We start from the raw sequence: 14,107 nt of genomic DNA, 5'->3' as shown, positions 1-14,107 counted from the left end.
TTGTAACAACATGACCGAACATTACTGGAGCAACCTGGAGTTTACAAAGCCAAACACACGGCAAGGCAACAAAACGAACATGGGATTTTCTGAATCAAAATGTCTGGAACAAAATTGCAGTTCTTATTTAAACATGTGGCCAGTGTCATTAATTGCAGTGTTTGTACTTTTGTGTTTGTATTTATATGTGCATGTGTGTCAGTAATTCAAATCTACAAGTTAGAAATGAGCCCAGAGACTAATGTGCTCTGAAATAACTTGACACACACACACACACACATACTAGAAATGGTCATTGTAGAGAGAGCTGCAGAAAATAATAACAGGGGGGACGTTCAATATCACACAAGTTCTTTAGACATGTTAGGAGCTTGTGAGAATTAAACCACACAGCTGTGCTCAGCTGAGCTGCATTTTGTTGACTCTTTATTTTCTTAAATTTTTTAAACAAATCTAAACACCCAACTAGAGCACACATTTCATCTCTGCTGGGCCTCCTTGTGAATGTTCAGGGATAGATATGGCAATTTCCTAATAAAGATATTATTTCATTTCCACATTAAAGGTGGGAAATAGTAATTACTCTAAATTATACATTATTATCCTGGCAGGATAATTGTAGATAGAGCTTGGGTTAGAAGTCTTGCATCAATTGTTTTACCTCAAGGCGTAAACCCAGAGGTTGGAGAAGCTTGTGCATCAGAGTTTGATGGATCAAACAGAGGTTGAGGGTAACGCTGTCAATAAGTGCGCTTTCAGCTGTCAAGTACGCTGCAGAGGGTATTCCCATTCCTTGTGAATGCAGCTTTAGTTTTGTGTAGAAACACTTTAAAGTTGCTCCCCTTGAACAACACAACCTGTACTTTAGAGCTCTTTACAGCTTGAAACACAACAGAAACAGATGGCTTTGTGGAAAAGAGAACATAAATATCTGTGCTGAAGAGCTGAGGTGGGATCTCTCTGGTGATTTTCTTGAGCCAAAACTTTGAGAGTTTGACGACTGAGTGAGCGTTCAAAAACTAACACAAGATTGAGAAAAAAATATATTCTCTGGACCCTTGACTATTGCATTTTGGAACCTTGACTCCTTTAGATAACACATTCATGTGTATTTATTATGCTTTTTGCATTTCTTGGGGAAACCTGAATATAGAATGACCCGAATCTATCAAAACACACCCTTTTAAATCCCGCACCATGGCTAATAAGGCCACTAATGTGCATGTAACGGAAAGTGCGTTGACAGAACTTAGACTTTCTTATCATGCATTAATTACCTTAATTACCCTAGCTAATGACCTCATTAGCATAACTGTTTATGATGAATTTATCACTGTGGGGATGGCAGGACATTAAGCAGCTCAAGTGGCTGTTCAGTCAAAGCTTCACATATCAGCACATTAAAGTTCATATTTAATTGAATATACCTGGAGCAGCTACGTCTTTTGTCCAGATTAAGGGTGTAATAATTGTAATGAATGCAAAGGATTTTTTCCTTTTGCATAGTGTTTTTAAATGTTTTCTTCTGATTAATTTTCATAATTTTACTTATTAAACTGAACTTGGCCAAATGTGTTAATGTAAAAAAAATACATAATTTAATCATCAATATGCAGCCAATCCCCATCAAGTAAGTGATATCCGACTACTGACTGCGACAAATCTTCACACAGCTCTTTTCCATCTAACGATCCATCCCTCTTTCCTTTTAGTGGAACTATTGTATTCCAGGATGGTTCAATACTGTTTACACAGTTACGAAATGCTCAACGTAGCTCTTTAACCACAAGAACACACAACAGCAAAACTTCCCTTGAAAACCTGCAACATTTTTCAGTTCCAGTTTATATTTTGAAAGAAATGCTCCAAAAGCTGTAGATAATGTGTGAGGACCTGAACACTTTGAAGCTGTTACTGGCTTTGATTGGTCTTGTGAGTGTCTTAAGCAGAGGTGCTTGTCCATTTGTTGAACCGTGTCTCTATCCCTTTCCCCTAAACCCCCTTTTCTAAGTCAAAATCAAAGACAGGCATGTCCCACAATCACTGGCAGTAGGGATGAGATAGTAAGCAAACAAGTGGAAACCCCCGTAGTAATTTCAGAAATCTCTGTCTGGTTGTTGCTTGCATACTTCAAGAACCATTCATCCTATCGCCTTAAATTGTCGAATTAAGTGGGATTTGGGAATATTACTTTCAATATGAATAAACTTTGAAAACACCTCTGACCGGTGCTCTGTCGCAGCAGCTGCTGGAACTCCTCAACGTAAGCGACATCGTCGATAATGGCGAAAACTGATTCTCCATTTCGGGGTCCTGCATAGTGATCTTTGAATAGGCAGGTATAAAGCTCTTTGGGCAGCAGTGGTGTGGCAACTTCAGGGTTCTGTGGACTGAGTCCTGAGGTGTGTCTTTACTTTATGTGGCTCAAATAACTGCTGGACACACTTACAGTTTAAGAAAGAAACGCTCGACCAGGATTACCACAGGCCCAAGCAACAGACCATTTTAAACAGGCAGATTTAGAATGGCCTTAGTACTATGTATATATAGTACTATGACTGCTTTCCAGTAGATGCTGTATGTACATGTGGACCAGTTTTTAAACATTCTTAAGATTAAATTTGCTAGGCAGATCTAGCAGACTTTTGTCTTTATCTGCTTAACACTTACTATGTCACCAACTGTGTGTGTGTCTGTTGTTTGGTTGAGCACAGTGGGTTTTAAGAGCTTTTTTGCTGATAACCACTGACTGTAGGAGCTAAAAATAACACTGTGACAGTGGAGACTGGTAAAGTTGCAGACCTTTAAAGCAAAGCAGAAGGCTAGGAGACTATGAATCTCCACAGGAATGAGGGACTCAGCAGAATCAGGTGATAAAGGTGTCATGACAACTGACCTTGTGAGGACCACACACTATTTATATAGATGGACAACGCGCCTATACGTCCTCCCATTATCCAGAAAAGAAGTTGAGATCTCTCAAATACTCATGCGTCCATCTTGCACCCACGATGTCATTTGGAACCAGATTCTGAGCAGTAGCAATCTGGTGAAGGAGGCGGTGTATCAAGGTCATGTGATACACATGCTTGACCAATCGCGAGTCAGTCTCAGCTGACAGTCATGACATTTCACCCAGTTTTAAAGTCATCAAACTTACCAGAGAAGTAGGGGCTAATTATGTATAGTACACTACAGCAAGCTACCAGAGGGCAATGGAGATGGGTTAGTTCAAAGCATTTGGCTTTTTGATCCATCTTTATATTTCCAATGGTGTGATCAGTTGTTTTTATATAAATATTAACTATAGCAGCTTTAAAATTTGCTTTGACAACACATTATAGTTTGATGCTAATAATTGTAATTTTAAAATTATGACTTTTTTGGTGGCCTCCAAAGTGCATTCGCTAGCTTGGAAATTATGAGTATTAAAGTCAGGATGGGATTTAAGCTCCCAGTTATCACACTTAGTCTAAGCTTGTTCTTTCCAGGTATGTGGCCATCAACCACTGGATCCCACAGTTGACTTAAATTGGCCTGCCAAGCTAAAGCTGTAAGCGTTAATTATGTGTGACATTGATTAAGAGGGAGAGAGCGCAAGGTATGAGGTGAAAAGCAAAGGGATCACAGAGTGAAAAGGAAGGAGAATGTAGACAGGTGGATGAAGAGGAAGATGAGAGCGAAAAGAGATGTGGAGAGGCAGAGACTGAAATGAGAGTGAATGATGCGAGCAGAGAGATGGCAGTCATCCACCAGCCGTGTCATGACTCCTCAGTATCAGCTGATTGACCTACACATGTACATTTACTTCAGTAGGAGACACACACACAAACAAACACACACACAAGCACAGTTATTTTGGCAGCTACAAAGACAAACTAATTGATGTGACAGCTTCTCTCTCCCTGACTTTCTCTGTCTCTTTCTCTCCTTCTATCGCACACACACACACACACACACACACACACACACTGTCAGCTAGTGCAGTTTAATGTGAAGTGAATGGTTGCTATGAGTGACGGGTGATCTTTCCCAATTACAGAGCTGGTTAACCGAGGAATGAGAATCTACTCCCTGATTGGTTGAGCTGTGAGAGCGTGCTATCAGTCAGTCATTGAGACAGTCCAGTCTGACGACTTTTAATTAACTGCTAGGTTTGATTCACATTGTACTTTTAGTCCTGTATGTTTCAGTTAAGCTACATTCGGGGAAAGTATTTGGGTATTACAGGGGTTTGTGATGTAATCTGTCTGTAACTTTTTATAAATGATGAAATGTAAACCCACCAATTTTACTAATATTAGTCAACAATAAAAGGTTTGCATTACTGTTGCATTGTGGGAATTTATTTTCTTAACTCCCTCTTTAGTCCACCAACTTTATTGTTAGGGCAGTACAGCTTAGCTAAAACATTCTTTTACAACAAAGTTTCTTTCCAAAGCTAAATTATCTCCATACAACTCCAACCCATGTAATGGACACTGTCTATGATTTTAATATTATTAAAGGACTTTAAATCTCCTGTCTTATTTCCCTATTGCCCACGATGACCTTTAGAATGTCAAAGAGATACCAAATATCACGTCACTGTAAAGTTTGATACTTTTGCCAATTCTGATTCCATTGTTTCAGTCTGCATCACATCTCATCATTTCAATCACATCGTATGGGGACCTACCTTGCGCATGGTAAAGTCACCATTATGCATGAACTTTGTCAGGTCGCTGTATTTGACATAAAGTAGAGGACGCCATAATACCAAAAAAGTAAAATAAGTCCATAGACGACTGCATGATTCATTGTGCAAAGTTGTATCAAGGAACTCTATGGGATGGTTATAAATGCAGATATTCCTTTATTACAGCTCAGAGACTTCTGGGTAATGACAAAAGGAGGAAGCACCCTTAGTTGCCTGGGAAAGAAAAGAATCTAACTTTTCCGACACAATTTAAATCTTGCCTCCATCAGAAATGGATCAGAAGTCCCACTGTATTTGATTTGATGAACATTTGTGTGTGTTGCATTGATGTTCTGGTTCTTCAGGAGTAACGGACCTAAAATAGTTGATTTCCACAAATAAAAAAAATCCACCATCACTATTTAAATCACAGCAATCCAAGCACCCAATTTGGACCACCGGTGTAACGACTACTAACAAGTCACACAGTGGCTACTGAAGCCTGAGGACATTTTCTTTCAATGCCAAAAGGTTACAAAGAAGAACCCACTACTGGTTTATTTAACACAGCAGCATTTTAAAATTTGGCGAGTGTGACCAACACTTAATATGAGCTTGCCTGCTCTATTCTAGACTCCCCTGTTCAGTCAGTTCCCTCAATGGCAGGAAGTTGGATTCCAGTTGTATAACTTCATGAAAAATCAATTTACTCTGCCTCCACAACAACCCTCCACTGATTACAATGACAGAAATATATTTCGGTAATTGCGAGGGACACCTCAGCTCCTGAGCCAGGCCAAACAGTGTGTGACCGGCACCAAAAAAGCACAATGATGCAATACAATTAAGAGTGGTGTTGTGTCAGGAGGTCATGGTAAGAGTAGCATTACCTTGAGATAGGTTAAAGAAAAGGAAAGGTTGCATATAACTTAATTAATCACTGTCGAGGCTGGTGGAAGCAGCACAGACAGGCGAGGGCAGTGAAGGAACTTCAATATTGGACAAGCAGCTACAGACAACAGGTTACTGCACACAGGAGACAGACAGTGGGTAGATGCAGAGAGACACAGGCAGACAATCTGACGGTGGAAATGTCTCGTGTGAAGAAAATGTGTTTAAGTGGAAACAGGTGAATATGGAGGAAAAAAAGTGTACGTCCATCTTTATTTACAGTCTACAGATGAAATGCAGAATCCGCTGCTCTCACTTCTATGTACGCTTTGTGCTTTTTTAAACCATTTCTTTCATGTTGGGACTGCAGCGCTCTTTCAGATCAATGTTATAAAACCTGAGGGAGCGTAGCGACACAGAGTTGAATCATGGATGTGGATTGAATGGAGAAGCAGAAGAGAACAGACTGAATAGAACTTAGTGGTCTCGCAATGGAGCATTTTGAGAGTGCAGCCTCTCATTTACGTGTGTGTTTGTAGTTGTTGTAGAGTATAAATTGTAACACAACAAAGTCTTCATATTCTTTAGTTATTGTTGGTCACTATAACTATCTCAGAGGAAGCCATGTTCTCACCCCTGTTTGTTTGTTGGTTGGTTGGTTTGTCTATGAGACGCAAAATCTCGCAATGGATTACAACAAAACCTGGCAGAAGGATGCATGAGGTATGGATTAGGGAAAAACTCAGTGTGTGCAATTTGATGCAGATCCAAATAAAAAGCTGGATCAAATGAATTTAAGTGTGGTTTAATGGGCCTTGGCAGAGGTTTTATGATCAAATATTGAAAGTTTGCCATGGTCAATATTTTAAATCAATCAGTCATAGTTGTATGTATAAACAGTTGATTACAATTTAAGTTAGTTAAGAAGTTTTCTTTAACCTAGCAACAGCAAGTACTTGACATCGTTACCCTGAGAATGAGGACATGGACACTGCAGGGACAAAAACATCTGCCTGTAGACACTGTGTCCTAATGTGCTTTTAGCACAGTGACCCCCTAAGAACTGTATTTTCAACACTTTGAAACAGAAAGCTGAAGACATACATTTTTTTTCTTCTTTCTGTAAATCAGAAACTGAATATGAGTAACTGCAGCCTGTCCTTATCATACCATGCTGAACACATTTAGATGACAAGGTGAAGGTTATACTGGAGATGTTACCGGTCATGAACCTGTCTTCACACTGAAGCCAGACACCTCAGTAATAATCAGCACATGCGTGTGTCACTTTGCCTCAGAGACGTCTTGCTCCCAGTGGCAGGTCATGACAATGTTTCCTGGTGCTCGCTCATTCTGTCTCTCTCTCTCTCACTCTCTCTCTCTCTCTTTCTCTTTCCCTGGCTGGGCCGCTCCCTGACAAACTAGGACAAGGACATACAGAGGCAGTGCTTTTTTAGTGTCCCGCACTAGACTTAGACAGATGCACACATGCACACACGCTCGCCTGAAGGTGACTGTGGGAGATGAGAGAAACCAGTCATTTTGCTACGGTGGCCTCCTGTTTTATCAGATAAGTACAGGCCTTCCAGATGGCCCAGCAGGCAAGGACGCATGAGAGGCTTCTTCGGTGTGTATTGTCACAATTTGAACATTTCTTTAAAGGTGGCGGAGCGGTGCAGCTTTGCTAAGACTGCGGGACAGAACTCAGAGAGTGACGGACGAGCGCATACTTGTTTTTAATGAGTCACAGGAAAGATAGACAGTTTGGTGTGCGAGAGGACACTGGATAGGGGGGGGGACATCCAGATACTTCACATGCTGTATATCTTCAAATCCCGGCTCAGACGGTGAGTTACAGCATGCAGCCTGGGGTGTAGCATTTACATGAGGCAAAGGTGGGTTTAATCATTTTTTGAACTGAAAAGTAACTTTGATATTTGAATTTCAAATAAATTCAGTGCCAAAATCGTGCCAAACATCATGATACCATTTGCGAAAAAAAATTTTAGTTGAAAGATGACACAAAGCGCTATTGCCCTGTTACTCCCATCTCTGTAGAGAGGCACTTTAAAAAAAAGTTTGGAAAACGCCCAGACATGCCCTTGGTAAAACATCTGTAAAATATTCATTTTCTTTGGTATTGTGTTCAAATTTGAACTTGAGCTAGTCAAGGCTTCATGCTAGGGTCCCATTGGGTTTTCCAGCTCATAAGTCCCAGCTATAGTCAGGAGCAGGCATCTGTTTACCAAAAATATTCAGGCGAAAATAAAAACCTTCTACCTCACTGTGTGCCAACTGCTATTACTCAATGCAAGTAGCACTTATAGTTATTCTGATTCTATCGGGTAGGGAAGATCAGAATGTTACCTTTAAAAAGAGACCAAGATCATGCATGTACTCCAAATGGTTCAAGAACAGCTTTCAATTTAATTTGGGTGTCCTCAAACAGGCGTTTTAGGCGATTTTCACCCGTTTCTTAAGAGGTTAACAGAGCAAAGGACAACAATCAGACATTTTAACAACTAGAGACTAACAGTCACCTTATACACCACATGTAAATTAGGTAGACATTTATTTGGATCGGCACCAAGATGCACAGTCATAAATACGAGTCCCCTGAACATGTCAGAATTCTCATCATGATCAATGAATTATTCTCTAAGGAATGAGGTACGATGTTGTAAAACAAAATGTTAAAGAAATTGAAAAGAAAATCCTGGATCTGCCCATTTATACAGACCTGCTCTAAATGTAATAGGTTCTTCCTTCTGTGATGCCCCATGCGCTACGCCACAACATTCTCTGGAAATAAATTGAAGACAGTAAAAGATGAAAACAGTACCATCTTGGCAGCGGTAATAACTATTGAGTGGCCCACCCCCTTCTACATTTGAGTGGTCGGTGTGAGAGAAGTGACATTGATGAGCGAGAAGTTATTCTGAAAGATTAACCTTTTCATCAAAACGTACTATGAGCCTGTTGGACAGGAAAATGTACACCAAGGGCGTTTTTGTGCCTATAGGAAGATGAACGCTGTCAATGCTGAACTTCATAAGGTTCGTATAGAAAATAGATGCTGCCAGTGCAAAAACAGCTGCCTGTGGACACAGGCCTTGATGCTCTTTGTAGTTTCCTTCAATAGAAGATAAAGATAGGAAGAAGCAGTGAATACCTCAACATGCTAACAAGACAGTAAGTTGACAGGAGGTATGCAACAGTGGCCACACTGCAGACTCATGTATTTTCATGAACTTCTCAAACTTCTTGCAGGTTTCGCAGAGAGAACCCTGCAAAGTGGGGACTGTTTCTCTAAAATTGTCAAGGCCTTGACCTTCTATGTAAACTGCCTTCAGATAATGTATGTTGTGATTTAGCTCTATACAAATACAAATGAATTGGAATTGCCAGAGTTGCCAGAACTCCTTTACCCGGAATAACAATTTTAGCCTTTCGCTGATGTATGATGAAGTGCTCTTTTATAGTTAAATAAATATTTTTAGCTGCAAATGATATGACTGTTATTTGATTAAATCCATCAGTAGGGGTTTCTAAAATCAAATTTCTTACTTAATTTATAAAATGTTATATTTTAAACCGTTCTGGACCTTGAAGGGACATTATTGGCTTAGTGTCAACCTTGGGACGTGTCTATGTGATAACATTTATATATTTTACAAGGTTAACACCCTTTAAGCATAGTTGGGCGGGCCCCTGTCACCAGTAACCTGTCGTGGTTGGGAGTCTGGAAAGCTGTGCTTGATTTTGAAATCTATGCTGAAACTAATCCCCTAAACAACCACATTGTCTTCAGAGACGTCCCCCATCTTGTCCTGCTCCTTGGCTGTCTCTCACACATGTTTGACCGCTGGCTCAGACAGCCAGCTGTGCAAAAGGTTAATTGTCTTAGCCCCGCCTCCCAGCCCTGCTTTCCAAAGGTATTTTGTGAATTTCCAATGACAGCAACTGCAGCCTAAACCGACAACATTCAAAGTTACTCTTTGAATGTTGTTTTGATGCTTTTAAAACAGCAATTGTTGTTCACATGCGCCGTACTTTGGCTTAATTTCTCATCATGCGAGGAAGTGTCCATAAGCCGTCTAGGCAGGTTAGGGCAAATCTTCTCATTGGCTGATGCATATACGAGAAACTGACTGTATTCCGGTTGGAGGTTGTGATTGAGTGCGAGAGAACTTTCACAACATCTATTACCGTTTCCTCCCACATCTTGGTGGTGGATGACATCTGCAGCATACTGGTAGTGCTTGTGCCTGTTGACTATCTGCACTGCAAATGGCAAGTCTGTGCTCTGTTTACAGCTGCAGATATCTCCCATGTAACCCTCTTCCTGTCAGTGCCTCTGCATTAGTATTCCTGCCTGTTCTTTCAGCCCGACCACCTCCCCAGCACCCACCCGCAGGCTCCGGCTGGTGGTTTAAGATATTTGTTCATCACTCCATAATATCTTTATGTAAACATATCTGCAGGGAAGTGATGAGGTCACCAAACTCAAACTATGCTCTGCTGTTGTAATAAACATTTCCAACATAGGTGGTCGGCCTGTGCTGCAGCTTCATCCACTGACATTAGACAAAGTGTTACACGGGAACCAGAGCTTTTGTGATTGTGACTGACTTTCAAGGTAGAAGGGAGAGCGGGGAGATGATGAATGTCTGTATCGCTCACATCCTCCCTGATGTAAGGCCTCATAAAAAAAAAATACTGCCTAACACACAAACACACATCACACATACAAATATGACAAGCAATGCTCTCACAGGCACATCGGCCCTGATAGGTAATTGCAATTACTTAATTATGATCTCATTAAGATAGAAGAAAGTTAAGAGCCATCAGTGAGAGCTTTGAAAGAGAGAGAGGGAAAGATGCTGACAGTGAGACACGGAGGGGTAGAGAAAATAAAAATAGCTCTATTAATTATGTAGAATGCACATGAGAAAAATCACAAGATATCTGTCAACTCAACAAGAAAGATGCATTTTTTGTTTCTCTCTAGAAAACCCCGATGGATACTGTCTTCAGTTTATGTTCTCTATCAATTTACCTACTCACTAAAATGTGTATTTTGTTAAAAACTTTCAATAAAATGAATGACTGTGGCAACAACATTTTCTTCAATTCTCCTTAGAGTTACCATCATAACGATAAGATTTAATAAAGGTAATCTTTTGGGAAATAATGAGGAACAATCCCAGAAAATGTGCAAATAAAGCGTTGATTAGGTACATCTGAATTTGTAATCACAGTCTTGTTCCCCTCCTGAAAGGCCGACCCATGGTGGCTTGATGAAGTCTTGACCTCATGTGATTGGGTTGAATAAAAACACAGAGAACCTCTGACTTTGACGACCCACCTTCATTGACGTGCTGACAATCACGTGGTTTATTCTCCATATATAGTGACTGGGAGCAGCATATAATGAAAGACTTAATAAGACTGTAAAATAATGACTTCTATACTCCATAAAGAAGAGTCATGAAGCTAATTCAGTTCAGTTCAGTAAGGTGGAAGAAGAGTTTCAGTCTTGGTCAGGAGCAGTTATATCATCCTCTATAGGGTTGTGCATCTCTACCTGAGATAAACCATTATGTGTCAAGATGCATGAGCCATGATTCAAAAGAAGATTTGTGTTAATGTGGAATTATTTGCTGCGAAATGATGCAATCTGATATTATTCTTTGTTTAATGACCTATAAGTCAATGCATACATTCAAATAGATATTTCGTTACAAACAGACGGTGTGTAAATATGAATGTATCACTTCTGAGCTGCGTGTCATTGTGTTTACTACTTATATCGTCACACACAGACAAAAGACTCACCGGTGATTTTCTTTGGCAGTTTGTTAGTTTCATCTTTCTACTCACCAGGCGCTAATGTTTATCATGCAACCACTGTGGTTAATCTCTGTTCACCAGTGCTGATATATTGCTGGACTTTTGTGTTACTTTCCATTCTTCTTATAAAATCTAAAATCTCTGCAAATCATGTAGGCTGTAGAATGTTTTTACAGTTTTTCACAATTGTTAACACACGTTTTTCAAAACAAGAACGGCTTTCTCAAAACTGCACACAGACAACTGAAAACCTCACACACAAACTGCTAAACCTGACACTCCCTTTGCAAGATGACTCTTTGCCATCAAATCTCTTACCTGTTCACAAAATGGAACTTGTGTTTTCATTTGGTAAGCACAGCCATATTTTCAAATGACACACACATACCATTCATTGGGAACACACAACTAAGCATTTGCTTGCACACTACCAAGCATTTACAGCACACTGAAGTGCAAAATTGAATACACAATCATCAAAATGGAACACACCATATGAATGAATGAGCCATTTCTCCTTTTGTTAAATGTCTCAGTTTAGGCCTACTTTTTTCATAGTCAAACATAAAACAGCACACAAATATGCAGCATAAAAAGGTTTATTTCGGTACACACAGAGAACAGTACAGAACTGTAAACCGGCCTGCTCAACCACCCCCCCCTCCCCCTTCACAAAAATTACAGTTTTTCACAATTGTTAACACACGTTTTTCAAAACAATAACAGCTTTCTCAAAACTGCACACAGTAAACTGAATACCTCACACATGCTGACAGGCCTCGACACTCACGTCGCCACAAGCCTCCACCATGGCCTGGAGCAGTGGGACCCGGTCCTGTGGGTTCCGTTCATATACCTTCCACCTCCAAGCTGAAAATAATTCCTCAATGGGATTCAGGAAAGGAGAATAAGGTGGAAGGTATAGAACGAAAAAATGAGGGTGGTCCTGGAACCACTCAGGGACTTGAGCAGCCCGGTGGGCTCACCTTGTCCCAGATGACAACGTGATCGATCCACTGTGGGTCATCTATCTGGCCAGGTGGTACCAGCAGGTTATGCAGGCCATCCAGGAAGACGAGGAGACGGGCAGCGTTATCGGCCCCTAGGTGGGCATGACGGTGCAAGATCCCATGGTGATTCATTGCAGCACACATTGTGATGTTCCCACCACGCTGGCCGGGGACCTCAACAATGGCCTGCTGGCCAATGACGTTTCTGCCCCGTCGCCTCCTCTTCATCAGGTTGAATCCCACCTCATCAATAAAGATGTACTGGTACAACACATGAGCTGTGTCATCCTCCTGGATCCGCTGACACAGACAGCATGAGAATGCAAGTTACAGTATGGACACAGAGAGGTCAACACAGTGGGCTACAGTGAGACACTGTAGAAAAGGAACAATATTGGATTACAGGTACAATACATGCATGTGTCAGTGCTGAATGTTGGTACTTATGTAGCGGTTGTGTACTCTCTCGTTGCGTTGTGTGATTGAGACCACGATGGAACCATTGGCAGCCAGCCGTTTATTCTGGTGGAATATTTAACATGGGAAATGCTCTTTGAGAACCCTCACAATGGCAGCCTCTCCCAGCCGGGATATACACAGACTGAGCATTTACATGAAAATAAATATCACATTAAACAAATGACTCACAAAATATTTGAATGGGCGTTTGGTGACATACCTGGTGGAATATTTAACATGGGAAATGCTCTTTGAGAACCCTCACAATGGCAGCCTAACATGGGAGAAAGACAAGCTGAAGTACACTTTCATGGCGAAGTCGACGCTAGCTAAGTAGCTACGACCAAAGCTAATGGTAGCCAAGCTAGCGATCCTAAGACTAAAGTCCATTTAAAAGTAATTACAGATTCCAAGCAACACAATATATATGTACAAGCAACCAAGTATTAATACAGTATTATGTACATTTAGACTCCCGTAATACATCGCCAAAGTGTGGATTCATGTTTAACTGCTCTGACTACCTACCTCTCCCAGCCGGGATATACACAGACTGAGGAGAGGAGGCAGCAATGTAAAATACAACCCCCGCATTCCGCTAGAGGGAGCTCTAGCACTCCAACCAAGGCTCCCACTACCACAGCCAGCGCAAGGATCTCGCTGGCAATGGCAAGTGGGAAGCATTAACCCTGCTACACTTACAAGCACAAACTCTCACCATAACTCCTTGATGCTGTCTGTGTTCCGTTTGAATGGGACCCTGAACACTTGTTTCATCCGCATGGCAGTCCTATGAAGAATACGGTCCAATGTAGAGAGGCTGACGGTCTGGACGTTTCTAAATGTAGCATGGTCAGCCAGGATCCTAGTTTTTATTAGTCTGAGTGTGATAGAGTGTGAAGTAGTGCCAAATTGGGTCGAGCGATTGGTACATGAAGTGAAGGTTGTGCAAATTGTGCCGAATTTTCGCTTTTTGTGTGTTAACAACTGAGAAACTGTAACTGGCCGACAAAGATATGCTAATATTATTGGGGCGAGTCTTATAACAAGATAATCTTGCTTCAACCTTCGAACTTGGTTTGAAGATGTGGTATGCGAATTTAGCGCCTAAGCTGTTCAAGGAGTCTACATATTAACAAAGTCCCAATTCTAAAGTGATCAAATTCCAACAGTGAATTGTTGCACTGTTACAACTGTCCCCTACAAATGTTCC

The sequence above is a fragment of the Pleuronectes platessa genome, chromosome 11 (genome assembly GCF_947347685.1).
Source record: "Pleuronectes platessa chromosome 11, fPlePla1.1, whole genome shotgun sequence".
In the NCBI taxonomy this organism is placed as follows: domain Eukaryota; kingdom Metazoa; phylum Chordata; class Actinopteri; order Pleuronectiformes; family Pleuronectidae; genus Pleuronectes; species Pleuronectes platessa.
The sequence above is the reverse complement of the archived record's forward strand: the minus strand, read 5'-3'. Positions refer to the sequence as shown.